Raw genomic sequence first — 26,784 nt, 5'->3', positions numbered from 1 at the left:
TAGCCAATGGTTATCAGTAGCATGTATAATGCCATACTTGACTGCGAACAGTCCTCTTTTCTTGTGTGAGAAGTTAAATAGAACCAGAAAACACAGATAAAATGGAGAACACAATTGAAAAAGCCAAAGTAAATGTAAAAAGCTCCTGGCAAACTTTCATGAAAGTGATGCTCCCAGAAGGATCCAACAGAACCAGAGGAAATCCATGGGGATGCGCTGAAGCAGAGGAAGAGGTTGGTAATCCTGCTGGAACCGTGACATCTTTAAGAGGAAGCAGATGGCAATACTGGAGCCGCTCCCAGCGAGGGAATACAGACACACATTACCAAGTGTTGAGGTAGGATAATACTGGCTTCCATGTTTTAAAAAAAATTACGACTTTCCTTCATGAATTACCAGGAAAATCTGCATTTTATGTCAAGACCGGAAGCTCCTATTATGCTTGATTAAAGCATGGTAAATACAATAGAAGCTGCAGCACTACAATGTCCTAAATATCTTGTCCTTAGACCAACTCAGCTAATCTCAGAATGTCCTCTAGTCTGGAATCCATCCAAAAAGCTTTAGAATTCATAGCATCCCTGGCGGAATGAGCCCCAAAGGCAGAATTATCATTGCCTACCAAGGACATAACTCATCTGACCCAACGGGTGAGGGTGGAAGAAGAAACTGGATTATGGGGTTTCAGGAAGGAAATGAGGAATTGGGAATGAGAGGATGTTCTGAGGGCAAAATTATTTTGTTTGTACACTTTAAGGAATTGCCCAACAAAAATCTTGGGCTGGTCCAAAAAAAAAGGATAGAACACTGAGTTTACGTTAGTCTTTGTGCATTTGTTAACTGTGAGCATTACCCCAGTAGGAGTGTATTGGTGAGAAAAGTCATATGACAAACATTTTATAGCGATCAAGTACTGCAATGTAGTGAGCTTTGCAGAAAGCATTTTTAGGTTTACATTTCCCTTTATTGTTTTCCAGTAATAACAGGCATGTGTAACAGGCGGAAGGACCACCGGCTGTAATAGATGCAACAATATGCAAAACCCTCAACTCCTCCCACCCGCCACCCAACCAACCCTGACCTGGCTGCATATACAACACGGTGAGAAAAAAAAGCCAACACCCTTGCTCTCTATTACAAGCTAGTGATTGTGTGCTGTTGGTATGGCAGACTCTGACAAGGGGAGGAGGCGTAGGCACTTGGGGCAGGTCAGTACATGAAATTCTGTCATTAGAAGGGCCACAAAGGGTGTCCAGAACTTGGGGAATGAAGAGCTTTAATTTGTCAGTGTGAGGGTGATGCACTCCATCCACCTTATATACCAGAGTCTCTATAGCCAGCCCTGATGTGTCCCGCAAGGCTGCTAGTAGTGCTAGACCTATCTGCCTACCACTGCGGGACCGTAGTGGGAAGGGGAGTTCATTAGGGAGGCCAAGGATATATGCTGAGAATCTAGGAATGTCTGTGTCCAGATGTGTGTCAATGTCCTTAAAGACCTGAGCCCAATATGCAGCTAATTTCGGGCATTCCCATAGAATGTGTGTTAACCTGCCTAAGGAACCGCATTGATGCCAGCAGTCAGATGACTTAGATGGAGCAAGTTTATGGAGTCTACTAGAGGTGAGGTACCAATATGTTATGATTTTAGTGGCCGTTTCAACACCAGAGGTGTTATGACCGTGTGTCTGGCACAATAGTAGATCTCATACTATTCCTTTACAGATAACAGCCTCCCTATCTCTGATTCTCATCTCCGTTGGCCTAGGGATTTCACGGATGGGCGTTCAGGGGTCAGTAACTTATATAAAGGGCTCCCAGTTTTCTGGTATTTATTTTTTTAACCTTTCCGTCTGTATTTATCCATATTTATTTTTGGGCCAGTTTATCTGTATTTATCCATATTTATTTTGTGTTTCGAGTATAAATGTAGTTGTAAAACTGTACATTTCCATATTTATTTAAATGACAGACCTGTAGTCATACTTTGATGTCTGTTGTGTTTTAGCTATTTAAGTTGCCAAATATTACATAACAGCACAGCCACTGGCAAATATTAGCATTATACCACAAATGTATGTATGTATGTTGACAAATGCAGTTATTTAAAGAAATTTCATCCAGTTTTTTAAATTTCCAGTGCTGTCCATCTGCTCAGCGGTTGGGCTAAATTCATGAAAGATAGCATGGAGAGTCACTAAAAAGAAACATATTTTCTGTGTTTATCCATTTAAAAAAATAAATGCAGACAGAAAACACATTGTTTTCTGTCTGTATTTATCTGTAAAAACCCGTAATAACGGAAAACAGGGAGCCTTACTTATATATGTGAGTGGTGAGGCGTGTGTTTGTCGCATTAGATAATAACCATCGTTCATATGGAGTAGAGTGACATTGGGCCCATCACCCAGTGGCGTATCTAGGTGTAATGCTACCTCTAGCTTTCGGGAAGTTTGTGATCTTGGTGGAGGGAGTCGAACGGAATGGGGCCATCTGTGTCAAACAGGTGTCCTATCGATCTACAGCCCGCTTGGATCCAGCAGTGGAAACAAGGGTCCGACAAAGCCGAAGTGAAATAGAGATTCCACACTATGGGAGTCAAAGGAGAGGGAAAGGAAGTGAGATGCCTGCGGGTCACCACTTTGTCCCAGGCCGCTAAAGCCGGCATGGTGACCTAAGAGAGATGTAAGTTGGCGGGATGTGCATCTTTTGGAGGAAAAGGGATCCTCCACCAGGGCTGTCCAGCAAGCGATTTTTCCATGAATAATCAATATGTTTCAGACATGGCACATGGCCATTCGACAAAAACTCTTAACTGTGTAGCCTGATAGTAACGAACAAGATCTGGGATCCCCAGCCTGCCCTCTGAGGGCGGCCTGTAGGCTAAATCTCTGTTGAGTCTGGGATTCTTATCCGCCCAGAAGAAGTGGTTCAGATTGTCCTAAAGTGCTTGGATGGAACCCAGGGGAGGGTCTAGGGGTAATACTGAAAGAGGTATAAGATCTTGGGTAGGACTGCCATTTTTACCGCGGCTATCCTCCAGAGCCAGGAGAGAATATGTTGCCGCCAGGGGTGCACTCGATAATTGAGGGTAACGGTCTCGGATGTCATAGAGGCGATCTGTATTTCCAGATATCGGATATGAGAAGTTACCCACTGGAGAGGTAAATTATGCTAAAGTGTGGTTAACGACTGGTGTGACATTGTTAGATTCAGGGCTTGCGATTCATGGATATTCATTTTGAAGCCTGCAACCTGGCCAATTGACGTCAGCTCATCGAGGAAGGTAGGCAAGAATAAAGCCGGGGTCTCCAGTTTGGCCAGAATGTCATCGACGTATAGGCTGATTGTATGGGATTCACCACCAAACTGGATTCCCTTGATATCTGGGTAGGAGTGCACCCTACTGGCCATGGGCTCCATGTACAGGGCAAAATGTAACAGTGACAGCTGGCACCCTTGCTGGTGCCTCTGTTAATTGTGAATGGATTGGAAGAATGGCCATTTATCCGGATCACTGCTGTGGGGCCGTCGTATGTACTAGCGATCCACCGTCTAAATCTATCTCACATACCGAAGTGTTCCAAAGTGGCCTCCAGATAAGGCCAGTGAACTCTGTCGAACGCTTTTTCAGCATCAACCGATAGGAGGATACGTTCTTGGCCGTGTCTCTGGACCTTTTCTTTGAGGTAGAGGACCCTTTGTGCATTATCTCAGCACTGATGCTGTGGGACAAACCCTGCCTGATCTGGGTCTATCAGACCCGGTAGCAAGGGGTTGAGGCGAGCCGCTAAGATACCTGTAAATATTTTAAAATCGACGTTTAAGAGAGAAATCGGCCTGTAAGAGGAGCATTGGGTATTATCATTCCCCGGTTTAGCGATCACTGCGATGGAAGCCGTTTTCATCGAGGGAGGAAGGAAGGGTCACCGAAGTTTCAAGAGCGTTAAAGAGTCAGGTAAGGAGAGGGGCTAGGATCTGGCAAAACATTTTATAAAAGATGGCGGAAAAGCCGTGGGGCCCAGGGGACTAAGAATGCTTTGGCCAGGCCATACAAGAGATGACGTCCTCAATTTTTATCGGGCTGTCCAGATCTTCCTTCTGATCTAGAGAGAGGGTGGATCTGTGTGCCTCCTGGAGGAATAACTGGATTACCTCTGTCCGGAGACTCTGTGCCACGTATAGCTTTTGATCGTAGTCTCTAAAGACTTTTGCAATGAGGGGTCTTTGGTCTGTGCCTGGCTTTCAAAGTCTATGACCTCCTGGACCCGCTGCTCCTGCCCTATCGCCCCGACATAAAATTGATGCTTTAAGCGGAGTGCAGCATGTTCTGCCCTATCTCTATCAATGCCAGCTAGTTCGGCTCTAGCGGCCTCCAACTGCCTCCACACCCGGGGGGCCCCAGTCCATTTATGAATGCGCTCGAGTTCCGCAACTTGTCGGGAGAGATCTTCCCTTTTATCCCTGCTCTTTTTATTTTTGGTCGACGATATGGCAATCAGTTCTCCCCTCACCACCACCACCAGTGCGTCCCATACAGTGGAGACAGCATTTTCTGGGGTATCGTTATTAGCCATATAGTCGGTAATCGTTCTGGTCATTTGCTCTACATCACCAGGGCGCTGCAGGAGACTATATCGCAGATGCCATGTTTTGGGGCTGTATTCCTCTTTTTGCAAAATCTATAGCAACAATTATGGCCGAATGATCTGACAGAGATCGGGGTTCAATAGTAACGTCGTGCACCCAGGAAACCAAGTCGTGGGAGCCTAGGAAGTAGTCCAGTCTGGCATATGTTTTCCTCACAAAGAATAATATGTATAGTCACAGGCCTGCCCATGTGCGTACCTCCAGATATATATGAGGCCCCTGTTTTTGAGTCAAGCCAGGCCCTCTTTGGAAAGTGTGCCTGTCTGTCCCTGTCTTTGTACAGATCTGTCCATGTTGTTGTCAAAGACGAGATTTAAATTGCCCCCCACCAGAGTCAGTCAGCCAGGTGTCCCCACATTCTCTGTCACTGTTTGCTTTAAGAATGCATCTTGTCTATCATTGAGCGAGCATATGGAGGCGACTGTAATTATTTTGGGGCCAATTTGTAAGGAGTATGCTAAAAAACGCCCCATAATTCGGCCTCATTAGATATGACCTTGCCTTTAAAGTGGCAGGAGATTAAAATGGCCACCCCGCTGTTTTATCCAGGAGGGAGGAAAAGTATTGGTGTGGGAAGTGTTTGGAGCGGAGCCTATGTTCATCCCTAGGAAGAAGATGAGTCTCTTGTAGTAGGCATACCTAAGCCCCTGAGTGTTCAAGACATGACAGAATAGAGCTCCTTTTCAGGGGAGGATTGAGTTCTTTAACATTTAGTGTGAGGATGCTCAGTTTATTTGACAATAGGCCCAGGTGAGGAGTGCTATGCAATGGCTACTTGTGTAAGGGAGAAGGGTCATACATGCAAAGTAGATATCGCAAGCTCTGTTAGAGAGTGTATGTGTCAAAGGCTCGCAGCGGCATTGCCCAGGTCCAGACCAATTGTTTTTCGAAACAACCAAAATCCTAATAAACAGTAAGAACGAATAATTAAAACTAAAATAACAGGAGTTAAAGTCCATTTCTGGTATGTCCATTGAGACACTAGTGGGGTCATGGGTCTGGCCCCCCATGCTGCTCAGACCCGGCCAGCCGCCGCTCGGTGGTGCATACAGCGCAGGGATAGGAGGAGAGAAAACTGCAGTCGAGGCAGCCGGAATGAGAGTTCCAAAGGAATGTCCTTTTTGTCAAGGTGATACAGGCCTTTAGGAGGTTCTGGCTAGCGTGTTCATGACTGCCTGTTTCTCTCTGTCCATTGCTTCGGTATCCGTTTGAAGGTCGATCGGAGGTGCAACGGGCTGCTCCATACTGAGATACAGGTTCCATCTAGTTCTTCTCCGTTGTGATGTAGTGATTTGGAAGTGTCTTCCTTCAAGTCCAATATGCAACGTGCCTCCCACAGGGAACAGATTTGATGAAGCCTTCCTCATGATGGAAGATTATATGAAAAGGGTGGCCCCAGGAATAGTGCACTCCTGCTGCTCATAGGCGTGTGGTGATGGGGTGAAAGTCTTTCCTTTTTTGGAGGGTTGTTGCTCTGAGGTCTTGATAGAGGACCAGGTGATTCCCCTGATACTGCACTGGGGTTTTATCTCTAGCTTTCCAGAGGATGCGCTCTTCCAAAGGAAAGTCATGGACACACATGAGTATGTCCAGTTGCAGGGTTTTAGGTGAGCATTTGGGTCCCACTCTGTGTGTTCTGTCAAGTTGGATGGTCTTCTCCGGGCCCACCTCCAGGATGGCTCTGAATAGACCCTGCACATACGATGTGATATCAGGTCTATCCGTTGCAGATGGAAAGCCACAAATTCGGATGTTATTCCAGCAGTATCCGTTCTCTAGATCTTCTGTATGGGCCTGGATGTCCAGGTTCTGGTCTTTAAGTCGCAGAATCTCCTGCTGGAGTTGTTGAATTCCTTCGTCCCTACTTGCTTCATGATTTTTCAGCGTGGAGCCCATCCAGATCTCGCCCATCCAGATCTCGCTGCGTGTCTTTTAGCTCCTGCGCAACCTCTCTCCTGAAGGAATGCAGGTCCTTGTTCAGTGAGGCGAACAGCAATTCTCAATAAGGGCGGGTGATCGGCTCATCCAAAGTCATGGATGTCCCCTTGATCTCCTTAGTAGGCGCATCCCCCCCCGGGCCCCAATATGTTTCAGCAATATGTCCTTGAGGTTGCGGTCTTTTTCCCTCTTGCTGTTGCTGTTTTAACCCCTTCCATGCGGGGCGGATTCCCCCGCGGTGCTGACTGCTGCTTGCGCGGGCGGGCTCATGACGGAACGGTTCCGTCATGAGCACAGCTCAACCGACGCTCATGACGGAACCGTTCCGTCATGAGCGTCGAAGGGGTTAAGGGCAGGAGGGGATCTTCTGGTAACCGCACTTCTGGGCCCCCGTGACCTGCAGTCCACATCTCACAATAGCTCTATGTAGGAGTTGGGGCCCCTTCCGCTGCCACCCCAGGTCCCAGAACCCCCTTAAACTCGTGCCTTGCTGCTGGAGGTAAGGTGCTTGAGGTTCTTCACCACAATCACTGGGTAGGGATCATGGCCATCTGTCAGCACCCCGGTGATCTGACTTGGGAGACTAGGGCCAAATGTGCTAGAGTGAATAGCCCCCTACAAGCGAAAGTACTCAATAGCTTTTCCTTCGTGTGGTCTTGTGGCTGGGTACCGATGTTGAGTGAGCTGAGTGGTTGTATGATGAGCTCCACCACGGACCGTTACGTGGTCTGGTTAGGAAGCTCCCAGATAAGTTCCAGCATTCAGAAATGCAGGGCATGTGCCTATGGGCGAGCAATATCCGGGTTTAGTCTGGTGGCTAGCCTTGATTTGGGAACAGGTCCACTGTATTGCCTGCGACCTGCGGGGCGCGATGTCTGGGGGCAGGGGGTTCCTCTTTCTGCCCTTGCTCTCTGTGTGGCCCGAGAGGTCCACCTCCCACTATGTCAGTTAGGGTCTTGGTCTCTGAACTCTTCAGGGCCGGCCATGGTGCAAGGCTCAGTCTCAGGCCGCCCTATATACAGGCCCGCCACTGACTCCACACCTGCTTCTCCTGAAGGGCAAGAATCAGCAGCTGGGCCGTCTCCTCTGACCTCGTCAGGCTGTCGCGCACCCGCATCCTCTGTGGTGCGGCACACCGTCATCCCCACTGCTCTCATGGGCTTGTCCTGGGCACAGGGATGGTTGCCAGGCAATGTTGCGTCACTGGAGCTGCGACCACGAGCCAGTACCCACTGCAGGCGTCCAGACTCTCAGGCCCCAGAACCAAGCAGGGAGGTCACACCGGAGCAGTCCGCATGGCCCCCATCTTCCTCTCTCGCCGGATATCCTGCTGACACAGGATGCCGTGATAATCGCCGGGCCTGCCCTGTCACTCAATGTTGCAGTCGCAGGCCCGTGCTCCTCAGCAGCTACCCATACACACAGGCCTTGCAGCCCAGACCGCTCTCCAGCTCTGCGATCGAGGCCGGGAGGTGGCTCCTGGCGATCAAAGTTGCCCTCCTTCTTACCCACCACTCCGGCTAGCCCGCCAGACCTATCGATAGGCTCCATCGCTGCTCCTTGCTGTACAAGGCGTCCAGGCCCAGCGGACACTAAAACACGTCTCTCCTGTCCGCCATCTTGGCCATGCCCACAAACAGCATTTTTAACCCGTTCCGTGCTCATGACGGAACCACTCCGTCATGAGCCACGGGTGTGCTGTGCTCATGATGGAGTGGTTCCGTCATGCTGCGGCCGTTGGCGGCCGCTTCGCCCACGCGGTGCTAATTCCCTACCTGTGCGGGTGATTAGCGCAGTGGGCGGAGTCGTGACGGAACCACTCCGTCATGAGCACAGCTCACCCGTGACTCATGACGGAGTGGTTCCATCACGAGCACGGCGGCACCGCAACTGCCCCCAAACCCCCCAGCGCCGCGGCAGAATTCCTGCCACGGCGAAGGGGTTAAAGAAAGAAGTGCACTCTCAGGCCAGGAAATAAAAACATTTAAACCACATTTACATCCCACATTCAGGTACACTTTGGAAGGGGAGGATTAGAACATTTTATTCCCTTAAAATGCGACATATGAGATGATGCTCTCCTACTGGTTTGCTATTGATGTAGAGATGGTTTAAGGAAACCGCTGAACTGTATAAATCTATTGTCCTCTAGGATGTACGTGCTCTAGCTTCAGCTGCCAAAAAATATACGATAAATATTATATCATCTGAAAAAGGATTTAGATGTTTTCCCAGATACCAGCTTGACCAAAAAGCCCAAGCAGACTTGTAAGCTTTGGTGGTTCCAGGAGCCCAGGCTTTTCTAATGAATTTTGAAGCCTCTCGTGAAAAATGAAATCATATATTGGGCTGACCTGCTATTTTTCAAGCAAAGAGTGTGAGGGGGTTGTCGCGAAACAGATTGTGAGGTTGGCCTAAAGTATCCAGAAGATTGGGGAGGTACGGAAGGACTGGGAAGTCAATTGCCAGTTCCAGAAGGGGAAGAAACCACACCTGTGACTGCCAGAATGGAACCACTATTGCCATGGTAGCTAACTGACGCCTGACCTGAGCCAGGACCCTGCTGATCATGAGAAAAGTAGGAAAAGCGTAGTTGACTAAACGCGACCAGTCCTGAAAGAAAGCATCCGTAGCTGAGGCTAGGGGATCTGGACACCAACTGAAAAGACAAAGTAAGTGGGAATTGAGGCAGGAAGCAAAAAGATCGATGTTGAAAAGACCCCACTTGTGAGACGGAGACTGGAACACTAATGGATGAAGTCTCTAATCGTTGGAGCCCCAAAGATGGCGGGAGTGCCAGTCTGCTATAGAGCTGAGATTGCCCAGTAAGTACACTGCTCGGACTGAGATCTTGTTGAGAAGGCAAAAATCCCAAAAACTCTTTGCCAGTTCCCCTTGCGGCTTAGATCTGCTGCTGCCCAGATGATTGATATAATGAACTGTGGAAATGTTGTCCATGCGGAGAAGAATGATCACTGTATTTGGTCTTTTACTAGGCTTTTGATTGCAAAGGAGCCTTCCTGCATCTCTAAACAGTGGATATGCAATTTGGACTCCGAAAGAGACTATGTACCCCCAGTCAAAATTGGACCAAGCCTCAGCCTATCCGAATTGCATCTGATTCTAAAACAACATCGGGGGCTGATGCAAAGATAGTCCTGCCATGCCAAGCGTCTAAATGGTCTGTTCACCATTGAAGTCCTAATAATGACTCTGGGTTGATGATGAGTGAATTGGAATAAGTGAGGCCTTTGCGCAGGTGACAAATCTTTAAACGTTGAAGGGCTGGGTAATGAAGATAGCCTGGATGGAAGAAGACAAGAGGTTTACTATTCGTACCAGAGATCTGACAGAAATATGGGAGCTGTGAAGAGTCTGAAGAATTCCTCTTTTTATTGCTCTTACCTTCAAGTAAAGAAGTACCTGAAGATTTTACTAGAAAACCTAAAAATTCTATCAGTTGAGTAGGACTTGTAACTGATTTTTCTGTGTTTAACAGAAACTCAGGTCTGTGAGAAGAGAACAAGCAAGCTGAAGATGGGCGCGAAGAGTGTGAATATTATGACTCAAAGCAGAATGTCGTCCAAGTAAATTATCAGTTTGATGCCCAGTGACCTGAGATAAACTACCACTAGTTTCATTACCTGTGCAAAGCACCATTGTGCTGAAGAAAGACAAAAGGGAAGGAAGGAAAGCTGGTAAGTGTGTACCGGCCACTGGAATTGAAGGAATTGTTTGGGGGAGCAGTGAATGGGAATTGTAAGCATCTTGTAAATCTAACCTTACCATCCAGTTGTGTTGATTCAAAGAGTCTCTGATGTAAATGATTGTCTCCTTTTTGAAGTGGCGGTAAACCACAGGCTGATTGAAGAGCCTACGGTTGATGACTGGCCCATCTTATTGTTTCTCTTCTGTTCTAAAAGCAGGGAACTGAAAAAGCCCGAGGGATCTGGAAGGAGTATCTGAATTTTTGTAAAAGAGATTACATTTCTAGAAATGTCTAATGAAAATCTTGGAGGAGGAGTTACACTTTGGAAAGGTGGTGCTTAAAACTCTATAAGATAACCTTAAATAGTATTTAGCATCCACGGATCTGCAGTTATTATTTGCTACTTTGCTAGAAAATACTGCAGGCGGCCCCCCACAGGAGGATGGCCAGAAGAAAGTCTCACATAGTTGACTGTTATTTCTGAAAATTCTTTTGTTCACAACCTTGATAATGTCTACCTCTTTGGGGTACAACTGAGGTTTGTAGTCTTGATATCAATAGTTTGAAATAAAGGAGCCTCTGGATCCCTTGTTCTTGTAGGCACGGCCGGTAAAGCGGCTCCTGTCTCTAATGGGCCATGCAAAAACACATTGGGAAAACACCTTTTTTAAAGATTGTGTGCTTTTTCGATAGATTAAAAGGTGGTAACTTATCTACTCATGTCCTTAACAAAAGAGTCCTTTCCTTGTGTTGTTGCGAAGTTGAATCCAGATTGAGAGACTTGGGAATCAATATCAAGATTGTCCAATCTGTCTGCTTCTGCCATATCAAATATGCAAGTCAAAGGCCCGACCACATCAAGTAACTTGTCTTGACAAGTTGGCCAGGCCTTCTCAACTCCTTTACAGGGGTCTTTACCGAACTTTGAATAGAAGGTCAGTGTAGGGAGGTAGGATCCTTCTGCATGGTTACCCCCACTTCTTGCCTGATGCTAAACTGTTTTTGACTAGTCTGACTGGGATCCTGCTAATCAGGACCCCAGTCTAACTGCTTTCTCCCTTAAATTGTACGTTCAGTACTTAGGTACATCCAGTACTTAGTACCATATACTAGGGACTGATAAGGGTATTATCAGTCCCTAGTATATGGTACTAAGGTACCCAGGGCATAGGTACCCCAAAGGTCCCCCATTGGCTGAAGCATGCAATATGCCACCCATGGGAGACCATTCAAAATGGAACTAAAGACCTGCCATTGCAGCCTGTGTAAGCTGGTGCCAGAACCACGTACTACAGATATAGGTTTCCTATATCTGGGGTCACTGCACCTTTAAGTCACCCCTATAGCAGGCCTTATCAATCCTGCAGGCAGGGTGCTTGGTTCTAAGTGTGAGGGTGCCACTGCATCAGTTGGACACCCCTACAGCCTACGGAGTCCATTCGCCCGGGTTGTAAGTGAAGCAGCCATATACTATTAGAGGAGCATCTCGGTATTTTGCAATGACCATCTCGAAACTGGCTGCAACAAATCCTATCATGTTTGGTGTCAAACATGTTGGAATCATACCACCACACCGTAAACGGTGTGGGAATATGATTCCAAGCCCTGGAAGAGCCCTCCGTTATGCTCTCAGTGTTCCAGATACCAGCCTTCTAGACCCGGACAGCACAAAATGGTTGCTGCCAACCAGGCACACGATTCTGCACTTCTGCTGTCGGACCAAGCTTGAGCAGGGGAAGGCAGAACAATAGGCCCATAAACTCACTCACTCATTGTAGGCTAGTAAATACCGCTGGGGTCAAATTATTGTGCTAATACCTGTAAGATGAATTTTTATCTGAATATATCTTACCAAACCTCTTGATCCAATGTATTTTCCTCTGGTCAAATGGACCATTTAGTTAGCTAAATAGGTGAAACATTACATACATTAAATCTTTATTAAATAACCACAGACTCAGGAGAGTTTTAAATGTTTATCTAGTAAATTCATGTGAGCCAAGAACCATAATACAGTTAGAACACAGTCTTTGACAAGGAGAGGATTGAGAAATTAATTCAATCAGAATAATAGTTAGACAAAATTAATACGATGACATAACCTGTGTAGGGAGGAAAAAGAGAGAGCAGTACATTGGCATACTACACAGAGTTATATTTACCTAGTATGGTGTGGAACCCAACCCCTTGGCCAAGGAACTGGACAGAGCCCCCTGGGACAGATCAGGTGACCAAAGCTCAGGACAGGATTCAGGACTGGACAGATGACCTCTTCTAGATACGGCACCTGCGCCGCAACCCTCTCTGGTGCTATTTTCCTCCTCGATTCTTCCGCGATGTTCTCTAATATGTGCCTCCTTGATTCTTCCACGATGTTCTCTAATTAGAAGCCTCCTCAATTCTTCCGCGATGTTCTCTTATTAATTGGCTCAAATGTTCAAAGTCTGGACTTGGGTCTTCTTCAGTATTTTCACAAATTTTGGACAGCATCTCAGTCTCTCAGAATTCTCTGTCTCTCTGTGTTAACTAATCTAACTAAACTACCTCTGTTATACCTTTCTAATGGCATGTACCACCCCTGAATGTTTCGAATTTACGAATCTCCTAACTCTGGTTGAACAAGGAAAGGGGAGATGACCATCACACCATGGTAAGTTTAATACGTTTCTTTAAGCCCATAGTACTTTGTTCCCTCCCCTAATTCACTTTCCCATGCTTTATTTCCCACCCGTATTCATAAATTAATCAATACAAAGTATACAGTCTTATTAAAATTTCTTCCGTTCTCAGGACGTCATGCTTGTTCTCAGGACATGTTTCTTTTCTACTTTTGGAAGTCGTTCAAGGCTTAGTCACGTGATGCGCGAGTTTCAGTCCCGCACGGAGGCCCAAATACGAACTTATAGAGAGGTCAACGAAAGAGAGTATTAAAATCAAAAATAAATGATTTCACGGTATACCACTTATCACTACTCTATTCCAGTTTACTTGTATAAATCTTACGCAATAGCATTTTAGTAAGCGCACATGGTTTAGTTTCAGCAAGACATGCACATTATCATGTGATCTTCAAGCAGCCATTTTGAAGGCTACTGCGCAGCTGTAAAGATTTCCCTCCAAGCGATAGTACGTCATACTGCATAGATGCGGTAGACGCATGCGCATGGCAGAAACCCGGGGCCCGATTCACAAATCTAACTTAAGACAAAATCCTAAACTTACTACCATTTTGGTATTCACAGAAGGCACTTACTCATTTTGGTATTCACAGAAGGCACTTACTCATTTCGGTATTCACAGAAGTTAGGAGTCCTAACTTTAGGACTCCTAACTTAGAATGCCTTCTGTGAATACCGAAAGTCTTAAAGTTAGGATTTTTCTCAGTTTAGTGGTTGTATAGTTGGGACTCCTAACTTTAGGACTCCTAAATTCCTTCTTTGAGTACCGAAAGTCTTAAAATTAGTATTTTTCTCAATTTAGTTGTAGTAAAGTTAGGACTCCTAACTTTAGGACTCCTAAATGCCTTCTGTGAATACCGAAAGCCTTAAAATTAGGATTTTTCTCAGTTTAGTAGTAGTATAGTTAGGACTCCTAACTTTAGGACTCCTAAATGCCTTCTGTGACTACCGAAAGCCTTAAAATTAGGATTTTTCTCAAATTAGTAGTAGTAAAGTTAGGAGTCCTAACTTTAGGACTCCTAAACTGAGAAAAATCCTAATTTTAAGACTTTCGGTATTCACAGAAAGCATTTGGGAGTCCTAAAGTTAGGACTACTAACTTCTGTGAATACCGAAATGAGTAAGTGTCTTCTGTGAATACCAAAATGAGTAAGTGCCTTCTGTGAATGCGAAAATGGTAGTAAGTTTAGGATTTTGTCTTAAGTTAGTTCTTTGAATCGGGCCCCCGCATTTTAGCGGCCATTTTAGAGACACACGGGTCACTGGTTAGTAATACACATAGGAAAGCTTCGCCTAGGTTCTGTGTGTGGATTTTCTGGTGCGTTATTAGTATTTACAAACACAATTATTAAGGTATCTGATGCCAACTTTAGCACTTCTCAATTTCTTTCTCATTGTCTTTCTTTGCATTTCTGTACTGGAGACCCATCATTCTTTTATATATATTTCCTTTCAATTCTTCAAGTTGTATCTTTTCATGCTTTCTTTTCTTACTCTTTTCATTTACTTCATACCCTTTTCTTTTCTTGCAACATTTGTACCACGTCATTATTGCTGGAACTGATAGTGTTATCCTTAAAATGGGCAGTATATTTGTCCTATTATGCTCTTACCTATGTTAGAAAACCAACTCCCTACTGTAGAAATACTATTTGTTAGTTTCTACCATACACTATCAACTTCCAGTGGGTTTAATTCCTATTACAGTTTTGTTATGTTTTTAATATATCTTCCAATTTCAACACTTTTATCAGGTATGTAGGTGAAACAATGTTGTGCCTTCAGCATTTTACAGACTCCGCACTGTTTTGCCAATAATATATCAAGAGCAAGTCGATTTTGCAAAACCATAGATCTGATCGCAACCATTTCCTTATTGATCATCAAGAACCCTCCAGCAGTGTTAGTAGATAACCGATCTACTACTGTAGACAGCTGACAAATTTGTCGGAAATTCAGAATTACTCCCACTGAAGATATCAATGCACTGAAAATGTCACCTACTATTTCAGAAAAACTAGCTCTTTTCATACGTGTTAATTTTTTTGCGTCTTCATTGCTTCCAGTTATTCTTTTCACATGGTACACCTTTGGGAATACTATTCCAAAATAGCAACTCCCGTACCAATGATCCGGCAATCTGAAATAAGCTTTATTGCCACACACGTAATACATATCAGGAAATACTGGATCTGTTCCACCTTTTAGTCCCCATCCCCCGATAACCAAGAAATTATGTTCACATTCACTGGAACCAATAAACACATTGTTATATTCAGTCTTTAATCTATGAAGGCAGATCTTCCCTTTCTTTTCAAAGTCCAAGGACAGAGCAGCATGAGTCTTGCCAGTTTTATAAATGTCATCTTTCTCAGCCCACTGAGGTATCTGTGGTTTCGGTTCAGAAGCCCTTCTCTGGAAGTCCTGTCTCCTTTGCTCAACTAAATTCAAAAATATCTTTTCTTCTTTGTGTAATTCACATGTTAAATTGGGCTTATGTGCTTTGGCTATATCTATTGCCTTCACTGTTAGAAAATATTTTCCCATAAACTGTGCATCTTTAGTACTAAGAACTAGGTTCATGCTCTTTCGCATAGGAACCTCGGAAAAAATCACATCTATATTATAATAATAATATTGTAGTTTTCCTGTTCTATAAAACAAACTAGCTAAAACACTACAATATATACCATATGTTAATGGAATATGATGATATGTCACACCATCTGCTACTGATGCTGGTAATTTCATACACACATAACAATCACTAACTCCCATAGTGTCCACGTATTGCACTAATAACTTTGTAAATATATTTAAAGCAGTATCATTGTCTGTCACAGTGTGCAATATGTCTAACTCATCTGGCCCTTTTCTTATTCTCAACTGGTGCTTCTAATGGTACCATATTTCCTATAATGTTAGCTACCTTCTCATTCACCTCTGTGTTATTCTTTTCTTTTGTAACCATCAAACAAGGGATGGCCACTGTCAGTACTAACCAAACTATGAGTATTAAAAATATACTACATATGCATATTCTACAACATTTTTGTACACAATTTCATTTCGGTTTTCCAGCAGCCCTATCATCAGTCATTCTGAGTCAAGAAGATTTCTCTTCTATACTTTTAATTTACTTGTGGAATTCAAAATTTCTTTGAGAAAATTTTCAGGTTGGTCTCACTTCTTTGATATTTTGTTCTGCAATTATTTCTTCATCAATTTCTTCATTCAAATCTAGATTCTTGAATTCTTCAAGAATTACATAGGTCCATTCCGGATCCTTGAATTTATTGTTCAAGATTCTCAATCTTTGACTTTGTCGTCTGGGCTGTTCAGCAGATGTTCCCGATTGACTAGAAATTTCATTTACTTGATCAGGTTCTTGATTAACGGTTTTAAAATGATACTTTAGCCTCTTCACAACACTCGGCCAATTGTCACCTCTTCTGACTCTTTTTGCCTGCACTGCACTGTCACTGTCTTCAAGTGTTCTTTTGTTTTCGTTATGTTGTTGCACAACTAGGTTATCTTCGTCTTCAGATTTCCTCTCTCTCTGACCTTGTCCAGGGCTTACTCTTGTACCATCCCTTTCTGCCTGAATGCGTTCTTCTTCCCTAGTCTGACCCTGTTCAGGTTTTATCTTGATTTTCTCTTCTTCTTCTTCTACCCGAACTTGTTTTTCTTTTCCTAACTGGTCCTGCTCTGGTCTTATTGCACTTTGAGTTTCTGAAGCCCAAACGCGTTCTTCTAGACCTATCTGTCCCTCCTCAGACTCATGTATTGTTGCTTCAGTCTGAGTAGATTGTTCTCTTCTTATCTGTTCAGGTTCTCCAATAGCTGTATGTTATGATTTACACTGCTGGTATTAAATGTGCACTGTGGAATCCTCTCATGTCATGGAATGGAGTGATGCATTGTATGATGCATCACTCATTCCAAGGAGGGAGAAACAACGATTGAACAGTTGGTGCTGCTTCGCTGATCTCGCTGTGCCTGCCATTAAACTACCACTTTATCTTCTAAGCGGATCGAGACCTTTATTACACTGGCGACGAGTAGACTTTGCCTGATTGGGGACAGGTAACACGGCTAAGCATCAATTCCCCTACGATGATTACGTTCTTTCTAGATTTGGACTTCTAACATTTCTTCCTTAAATTTTGTAGGAGAAACGACGACCGAAGATCGACAGCGGACGATCACACTACTTTAATGTGAGTTTACAGGACAAATTTGGGAGTGTTAACAAGCAACGTTAAATTGTACCGTTAGTCCCATGAGCCTCACGAGCTGGTCTTCGCGTGCTGCTGGTCGGCCTCGTTCACGTCATTCACGTTTGGAACGCATGTCTTGGAACGCACGTTCCTGCGCGTCTCGTCATCTTGCGGCCATCTCGTAGCTTTACCCTGACAACGCTCTAAACGAGGATACGAACGAAGTGTTTTTTTTCTCTTTTGCACAGAACTTTAAGCTGAAATGGCTACGGTAGCAACACACACGTGAACAAATATTGGAGGAGAGTGGCTACAACTAACATTTGGGCATTTGTGCTTACAACTGGCATTTTGGGCATTTTTGAGGCAAACAAATGCACAATAAATCTTGAGACAAATCCATAACAAGCCTTACTAAGGTTTCAAGTGTTCTCTTCAGATTTTGATTTCAACAAAATGGCGTTAGCTTCGTCCTCTAGCATGTCACAGCCACCACCTTTTTTGTCAGAAGAAGGTGATCCTATTCTTCCCTGGAAAAGGTGGAAAAACCTTTTTGACTCTCATATAGTGGCCATTGGTGGAGAAAAGTTTTCGGCTGTCAGGAAGCAAGCTATCATCCTTCATAACTTGGGCGTGAAGGAAGGAATACCTATGACAGCATGGATATTATTCCTGTTGGTGATGGGGATGGTTCTCCCGGTGATGTATATGAGATGTCTTTGATTATGCTAGAGAAGTATTTTGGTCCCCGTATCAACGTGGTTGTAGAAAGACATAAGTTTTTCACTATTCTCCAGGGTCCCATGGAGCGTGTAGGCAGCTATGTGGCAGCCTTAAAAACTCTCGCACGTACGTGTGAGTTTGGTGACCTCTCGGATTCGTTAGTGAGAGACCAGTTAGTGAGGTGCACTAACAATGTTCGTGTCCAGGAGAAGATTTTATCGAAAAATCCTTCTTTAGTTGAAGCTGTGGCCATTGTGGAGGGTATGGAGAACACTTCTAAGTGGGTTAAAGAAATCAGGAAGAACAAAGAAGAAAAAGGTCAGAAACCTAGTGAAGTACATGTCATAGAAGAAGGTGAAAACTTCGAGACTTGCAATAGTTTGGCGAAGATTTCTGTCTCTAATAATAGCAAGACTGTTGAGAAGGACACACGTATGCGTGCTTCTTCGAAGGGTGTTCAAAGCAGGGTGGAACGTGACAGTCATCCCGCTGATGGGAGTAGTAATTCTTCTGACAAGGCCGCATCTACTTGTCCTAAACCTAAATGTATGAGGTGTGGACGTTTTTCGCACTTCTCTAATTACCCGCACTGTTTTGCTAGGGAGGCGGTGTGTAACAAGTGTGGTATTAAGGGGCATTATGCTAGGGTCTGCAAAGCTTCTGACAAAGCCCGTAACCCACAGAAAAATGTGGAAATAGTACGCACCATCCTGTTGAGTGTTAGGGCCTATGATGGAAAAATAGATGCTGACAGTAGAACAATGCCTGAGTGTAAAATTACGTTTGATGGGTTTGATTTCTCTGTTTTGGCTGATTCAGGTTCGCCTTTTACCATGATTGGTAATAAGCAGTGGGATGAGTGTGTGGGCCTTGACAATGTGATCTTGTCGAGACCAGATATCAATCCTGTCAGCTATGGGGGTTTCAAGATCAACGTTATGTTATGTTCAAGCTTCTATCCAATTTAAAGACAGATGTACAATGGGTAAAGTCTATGTGGCTGAAAGAGGGGACAATTTGCTTGGATGGAGACATCAACGTGACCTTGGCATCATGCTTAACCCTTGTGCTAAGGATCCCAAAGATCAAGATATGTTGGTGGACTCTTGGGATTCAAGCTGTGAGTGTTTTGATAAGTTCGCAGAAGTCTTTTCGGATGCCTTAGGCTGTCTTAAGGGGTTTGAGCATCGCATTGTCCTTAAAGAGAAAGCCATCCCTTGTGTACACAAGGTAAGGAGAGTACCTAACATGATGGTTGAACCACTCAAGGTTGAGTTACAGAGATTGCTTAATTTGGGAGTTATTGAACAGATCGAAGCTTCGGAGTGGCTTGCCCCCATTGTTCTTGCTCCTAAGGATGGGGGGGGCAAGTGTCAGAATGTGTGTGGACTTGAGGGGTCTGAATGAGTGGATTTGGGTGGATCGCCAACCTTTACCCAATATATCTGAGTCTCTCAGCGTTCTTTCAGGAGCCAAGATTTTTAGTGTGTTGGATCTATCTTCGGCCTACCACCAAGTCATGTTGCACAAAGACTGAAGACACCTTACATCTTTTGTGACGCCTTTGGGGGCTTACCGGTTTTTGCGAATGCCCTTTGGGTTGGCGTGCCATGTGGGGCTGAGTTTGGTAACATATTTAGGTCACGTAATCGCTGGAGAGGGCATACAACCTAAGTTGGAGCTAGCGGAGAGTGTAGTGAAAGCTCCTATTCCTCATGACAAGGACCAGGTGAGGTCGTTTTTGGGACTCGCTGACTTCTATTCTAAATTTATACATGGTTTTGCGAGTGTAGCTGAGCCTATCAGGGCTCTGCTTAAAAAGGGAACACATTTTGCCTGGTCTGATGAGTGTCAGAAAGCTTTTGATTGTATAAAGGCTGGAATTGGTAAAATGCCCACTCTAGGACATTTTGATGTTAATCGCAAGACTTTTCGAACAACAGATGCCAGTCTTAAAGGTTTAGGGGCTGTGCTCTCTCAGGTTGTGGATGGTGAAGATAGGGCAATTGCTTTTGCCTCTAGAGCTCTTAAGGATACAGAAGCTAATTACTCATGTATTGAGAGAGAAGCCTTGAGTGTGTTCTGGGCTGTGCAACATTTCAGATTTTACCTTTGGGGAATTCCTTTTGTGGTCCGAACAGATCATCGTCCCTTGGTGCAGGCTTTCTCATGCCGGCATAATGAGAACATTACACCCAGGCTCAAACGCTGGAGTGAGGGTCACCAAGAGTTTAATTTTGTTGTTCGGTATATACCTGGTTTGAGCAACAAATCTGCGGATTGCCTTTCTCGCTTGCCAGTCGGTCAAACCTCAGACTGCAGTGAAGTTGAATGTGTATCTTGGATTGCTGAGCCTGCCTTTTCATCTGAGGACTGGTTGGAGGGTGTAAGTAGTGACAAGGATTTTGTTCTTCTTAAAGAGTGGGTGAGTCATGGTTGGCCTGATTACAAGGACTTAGATCAGGACATGAAATCTTATGAGGCTGTGAAGGAGGAGTTGTCGTTTTGCTGTGATAATCTCATGAGAGGTGATAGAGTGATTTCTCCTAGTGTGTTCAAGGACAAAATAATCAACCTTGCTCATGAGGGACATTTGGGCAGGAGTCTGACGAAAGCCCGGGTGAGGGAAAAGTACTGGTGGCCTGGTATGGATCGGATGATTGAGGGTGTGGTTAAAGATTGTTTGTCTTGTGCTTCCAACGACAAATCTCACATTCCCAGCAATGCTCCTTTGTCCCCTGTCTAAGTTCCTGACAGAGTGTGGTCAAAGTTGAGTCTGGACATAGTAGGGCCGTTTGAACTTTTACCCTCTTTTGAAAGGTTTGTTCTGGTGCTTGTGGACTATAGCTCTAAGTGGGTTGTCACCAAATGTGTGTCAGTGTCTAACACAAGAACAGTAATAGACTTCCTTAAAGATGTCTTTGTTTCTGAAGGAGTTCCTATGTTTTTAGTCACTGATAATGGAGTCCAGTTTGTTTCCCATGAAATGTGCAGTTTTCTTAAAGATTTTAACATTGTCCATCAGAAGACAGCCTTATATTTGCCTCAGGCTAATGGGTTAGCTGAAAGGATGAACAGGGTGGTCAAGGGTTGTGCTCAACGGGCTCTTGAATTGAAGATACCTTTCAGCACTGTTTTGAGAGATACTTGATGGGCTCATCGCACCACACCGAATGCTGTTACTTTAAGGTCTCCTTTTGAAGTTTTAAGAGGGAGGAAAGCTTCTTCCAAACTGAATCCTAGTTGGCTGCCTTCTAGTTTTGGAAGGGGTATGTCTGCTGATACAAGACGAACTAGAATTTCTAATTATCAGGACAAGTACAAGTCAAGTTATGATTCCAGGATGAATGTTAAATACAGGAAATGGTGTGTTGCCGACCAAGTGCTGGAGAAGAATCTTAGACATACTTTCAAAGGTAGAACTGGTTTCCTGGGTCCCTTTACCATTGTAGCCATCAAGAAGAACGTGGTAAAGGTTAACACAGGCTGCTGGTGGAGTATGTCTAGATTAGTCAAACACACTAGTGGTTTCCAGAATGTGGAGGGTTCTGGACCTTCTTTGCCTGAAGGAAATCATTCAAATGGGGAGGATATTGTTGACGGAAGGGAATCCAATCATTATCCTCCTAGGTGTAGGAGGGTACCTGTTAAAATGAAGGACTATGTATGGTACTAGTGCTTATATTTAGTCTGTTATGTACTATACTAGTGCTTATATTTAGTTTGTATGTTATTTGATGCTGTATTTTTCTTACTGTATTTTTCATACAGGTTGTCCTTTTTGTGAGGGTGTTTTTATGCTTTCATGGGAATGAGTTTTATTGTTAACATTTTATGCATTCTTTCCTTTGGTTGGGAAGGGGATGTGTTATGATTTACACTGCTGGTATTAAATGTGCATTGTGGAATCCTCTCCATGTCATGGAATGGAGTGATGCATTGTATGATGCATCACGCATTCCAAGGAGGGAGAAACAACGATTGAACGGTTGGTGCTGCTTCGCTGATCTCGCTGTGCCTGCCATTAAACTACCACTTTATCTTCTAAGCGGATCGAGACCTTTATTACACTGTATCACCTCTTTCTTGAACTAGTTCTTCTATACCTGGTTGGTCCTTACTGCTCTCCTGTCTTTCGAGATGGATTTGGCTTCTTGTTTTTACATTTACTTCAGTTATGTCAACCACTGGAATCCAGTCATCCTGACTTGTGCTTGGTTGTTCTCGATCAGCTATTTCAAGGTTTGTTATTTCAGGTCCTTCAGCTGTACAACCTTTTGCAGCCTCAACTCCTTGTGTATGTTGAGAACCTTCGGTGTCAGGTGCTGGTACTTTTTTGGTATGGCTTGCATGAATCGTATTTGGTAAGCCTACACATTTCACTGCTATGGTGGTAACCAATATGACTTGCTGTGGTTTTCCCCACCTGGGTGCTAGACACAACTCTCAAGTGTGTTCTTCCACCACCATCCAATCACCAGGATTCAGATTATGTGCTTGATTTTGCTGCCTGGCAACTGTGTCTTCTTCAACCTGGTGAGAGATAGAACGCACTAGGTCAGCCAGTTCTTTGCAATATTCCAACACCAAATCATCAGATATATTCAACAGTTTGTCTCCTGGTATACATGCCTGCCTCATTGCTCTTCCCATGAGTATTTCATGGGAACTCAACCATGTATACCTATCAGGAATGCTTCTGAGCCCCATCAGAATAAGAGGTGAAGCGTCAGGCCAATCCAGTGGGGTAGATGCACATATCTTTCCCAGTCTTGCTTTTATAGTGCCATTCAGTTGTTCAACCACTCCAGAAGCCTCTGGGGGGTATGCACAGGGCAGTTTTTGTTCAATTTTAAATGCTTCACAGATTAGTCGAATTACTTCATTATTAAAATGAGACCCTCTATCTGATTCCAAAGTTACTGGAAAACCGAATTGAGGAATCAGTTCCCTCAACAAGATTTTGGCAACTGTTATGCTGTCATTTCTTCATGTAGGGTATGCCTCCACCCACCGTGAAAACAAACAGACTATTACAAGTATGTACTTCAATACTCTGCAAGGGGGCAATTGAATAAAGTCAATCTGTAGTCTTATAAATGGGCCTTCTGCCTTTCTAATTGTTCCCATACAGACCACTGTCTTTTTTCCTGGATTCATTTGTTGACAAATTAAGCATCTTTGGCATAGACTCTCTGCTACACTCCTGAACTTTGCATTAAACCAATCCTGTCTAAAGAGTCTGATCATGGCATCCCTGCCTATGTGAGGGTCTCAGTGATATATTCTTGCTATTTGTGAAAGCATGCAGTCTGGCATTACTGGTCTTCCATCTGGGCAAATCCAGACATCATCTTCTGATCTCCTTTGACAGCCAGCTTTTACCCATTCTTCCTTTTCTTTCAGCTCTGCCTCATCCTGCAGTTGTCTTACTTCTTCCAATGTCTCTAATCCTGAAGTAGCATAAGTTGGCAGCTGATTCCATTTGTTTAGATTTCCTTGTTCACTGCTATTTTATATTTGGCACAATGTTGGGCAACTTGGTCAGCATACCTGTTACCAGCTGTCACATAGTCATTTCCTGACTGATGTGCGGCGCACTTGACCACTGCCACTTCTTTCGGCAATTGTATTGCTTCAAGCAATTCCTTTACAAAATTTCCATTTTTGATTGGGGATCCTGAAGAAGTCAAGAAATCCCTCTGCATCCAAAGTTGGCCAAAATCATGCACAACCCTGTAACCATACTGACTATCAGTATAAATGGTTACTTTCCAATGTTTCCCAATTTTGCATGCTTTAATCAAAGCCACCAATTCGGCTACTTGTGCAGATTTGACTCCTGGCAAATAGGATGCTTCAACTATTCAAGCCAATGTACCTACAGCGTAAGCAGCACTCAACCCTCCCTCCTCATGGCGCATACACGAGCCATCTGCAAACAACTCATGTTCTGCATTTTTCAGGGGTTCTTCCTGTATGTCTGGACGGGGCTTAGTACAAAGTTCCGTCACATCCAGACAATCGTGTTCGACTTCATCCCTCACTTCTTCTCCATAGGCGTCTGGTAACAAAGTGGCAGGGTTTAACACTGTACATCTGACTATGTTCACGTTCTCAGCACCTAAGATGATTCTTTCGTATTTTGACATTCGACTAGGAGTGAGATATTGAGTTTGAGTTCTTGTTAATAGAATCTCCACTGAATGTGGGACGTGCACTTCTACTGGATGTCCCATCACAATTGACTCACTTTGTTATAGGCTTGTACAGGTGGCGGCTACTGCTTTTAAACAACCAGGTAATGCTGAGGCTACAGGGTCCAGAGTAGAGGAGAAATATGCCACCGGTCATCGCATCAGACCATGTCTTTGTGTTAAGACCGAGAGTGCACAACTATTCCTCTCACAACAGAACAGTGCTAATTCCTTTGAATAATCTGGCATTCCTAATGCTGGGGCTTCACATAGACATTTTTGCAATTTCACAAATGCTTCCATATTTTCATCATCCCATTCTATTGGATCCTTTGCTCGGTCCCTGGTCATTTGTATTAGGGGTTTGGACAATAAGGAAAACCCTCAAATCCACTGCCTACAGTATCCTACAACTCCAAGGAACATTCTGATTTCTCACTGGGTTTGCGGCAATTTAATTTGTCTTATTATTTCTATTCTTTCAGACATCACTCTCTCCTCACTCCACTTTCTATTTGGTGTCCAAGATATTTGACACTGGTTTGGCAAAACTGTAATTTTTCTAGGGACACTTTATGCCCACCTTCAGCCAAATGGTTCAGCAAGGCAATTGAATCAATAACACAGTCATCTCTTGTTTTGGATGCGACTAGTAAGTCGTCAATATACTGCACTAATAATGACTCTCTGGGTAACACTAAGGTTTGTAGGCACTTTTTCAGTACCTTATTGAAAATTGAAGGACTTTCAGTGTACCCTTGAAGAGTCCTGTAAAAGCAATTGTGAGGTTACCAAGGGGCATATCAACAAGGGCTTCATCTCTGCTTTTTTGGCTTTAAAAGCCAAAAAAGCAGAGATAAAACTAGCACCCTATCAACAACAGGGTGCTAACACGCAAATTTGCATGTTAGCACCCTTTTACTCTACGCTTCCCCTTGCATCTCTAATGAGATGCAAAGGGGGCGTTCCAGAGTAAAATAATAGGAGAAATGTCGCTAAGCGACATTTATCCTATTATCAAGAATGTCGCTAACCCTGTTAGAGACAAAAAAAGCAGCGCTAACCGCGGTTAACGCTGCTTTTTTACGTCTGCTAATTTTCAGACTTAGCCATGATATCCTATGGAAGGAGGATATCATGGCTAAGTTTGCCTGTCCCTATCAACAAGGTAACGTGAGATTATCGCTGGGTTTCCAGCGATAATCTCACGTTAGCCTGTTAGCGTGTAGATTTTTATCACTATTGAGATAAGCGTTGCTAATAGCACGCTATCTCAGCGATAAAAATTCACGCTAGCCGGCGATAATTATCCTCACGCTAAGAGCGCTGAGCGATAATTATCGCTGGTTGTTGTTGATATGCCCCCAAATTTTTCTTACCACTTCCTCCTTGAAATCTGGTGTCCGCACTGTACTTGGACTGGTTCACAAAATTTGGCATAGGGGCAGGTGACAACTGACTCTGTAGATTTACAACCTGCTGCGGTTGATTCATTATCCCCTCATTCTGCGTCTGTGGATTTAAATTTTGATTTCGGCCATTATTGTTCTGTATAATTTTACACTCGTTTTTCCAATGCCCCAATTTTCCGCACCCATGACAAGGAAACTTTTTCTCTGCCTCCTCTCTACTCATTCATCCCTTCTGTTTACCCCCATTATTTTCGGTTTGGTCTTGCCCTTTTCCTTGATTTCCTGTCTGGCTATTTAGTTGGAGTTCTTGCTGTTCTGCTAATTTTACTTGTGCCACATTACTTTTTCTTCCAATTTCTTACGATTATTGTCAATCTCATTTCCACAATACTTTGGGTCTTTTGTGCCAACACAACATATGTTGCCGAATCATGTCTCCAATTTCTGGGTTTAATCCTGTCACAAATCGTTACACAAAATGTCCCATGTCTTTATCTCCAATGTTCTCAAACCCACTATACTGCTTAAATACTTGCAGTAAGCATTCAAAATAGGTATGTACGGACTCATTTCTGTCCTGGGTTGTTCTGTCAATTTTTACCCAATCTGTTTCTTTCAGAGGAATTTTCCCTTTCAAGAAAGTGATCATCTGGTGATATTTCTTCATTACCTCTTCTGAAGGAGCTCCTGTTTTCTCATTTCTCGGATATTCATCACTAGGCCAATCAACAGTAATTTTACATTTTGTCCACAAATCAGTAGGCACCACAATGACAAACAAACCATCCAAATCCTTTAACAACACTTTAGAAACTTTCACAAATCTTTCAACTTGCCGATACCACTCAACTGGCTTTTCTCTTAACTTCAGGAAATCATTTGTAAAGGATAAAATATCCTGTCTAGTCTAAGGTACATGTACATATCCTCCTCCTGGTACTTCCCTCATAGGACATAATCTTTGTACCTTTCCTGTCTCTTTCATTACAAATTCAGAAGTGGTTCGATTGGCACGTGCTTCTTCCCTTTTTCGCATCCATCTAGATTTCCATTTGTCTAAGTCACCCCATTTTTGTAAAATGGTCATCAATTTTTTAACCTGTAACTTTCTTCCAGACACAATCATATTTTCTAGGTCTCTACCAATGAATTCTGCTGTGTATGGTTTCTGTAATACTTTAGATTCGCTTACTTCAATTCCCATTTCAGAAGCTAAGTCGGTCAATTTCTCATGCAATATTTTTGTATTTCGGGTGATGC

Source organism: Triturus cristatus, chromosome 5_1 (assembly GCF_964204655.1).
Source record: "Triturus cristatus chromosome 5_1, aTriCri1.1, whole genome shotgun sequence".
Classification (NCBI taxonomy): Eukaryota; Metazoa; Chordata; class Amphibia; order Caudata; family Salamandridae; genus Triturus; species Triturus cristatus.
Note: the sequence above shows the minus strand (reverse complement) of the source record.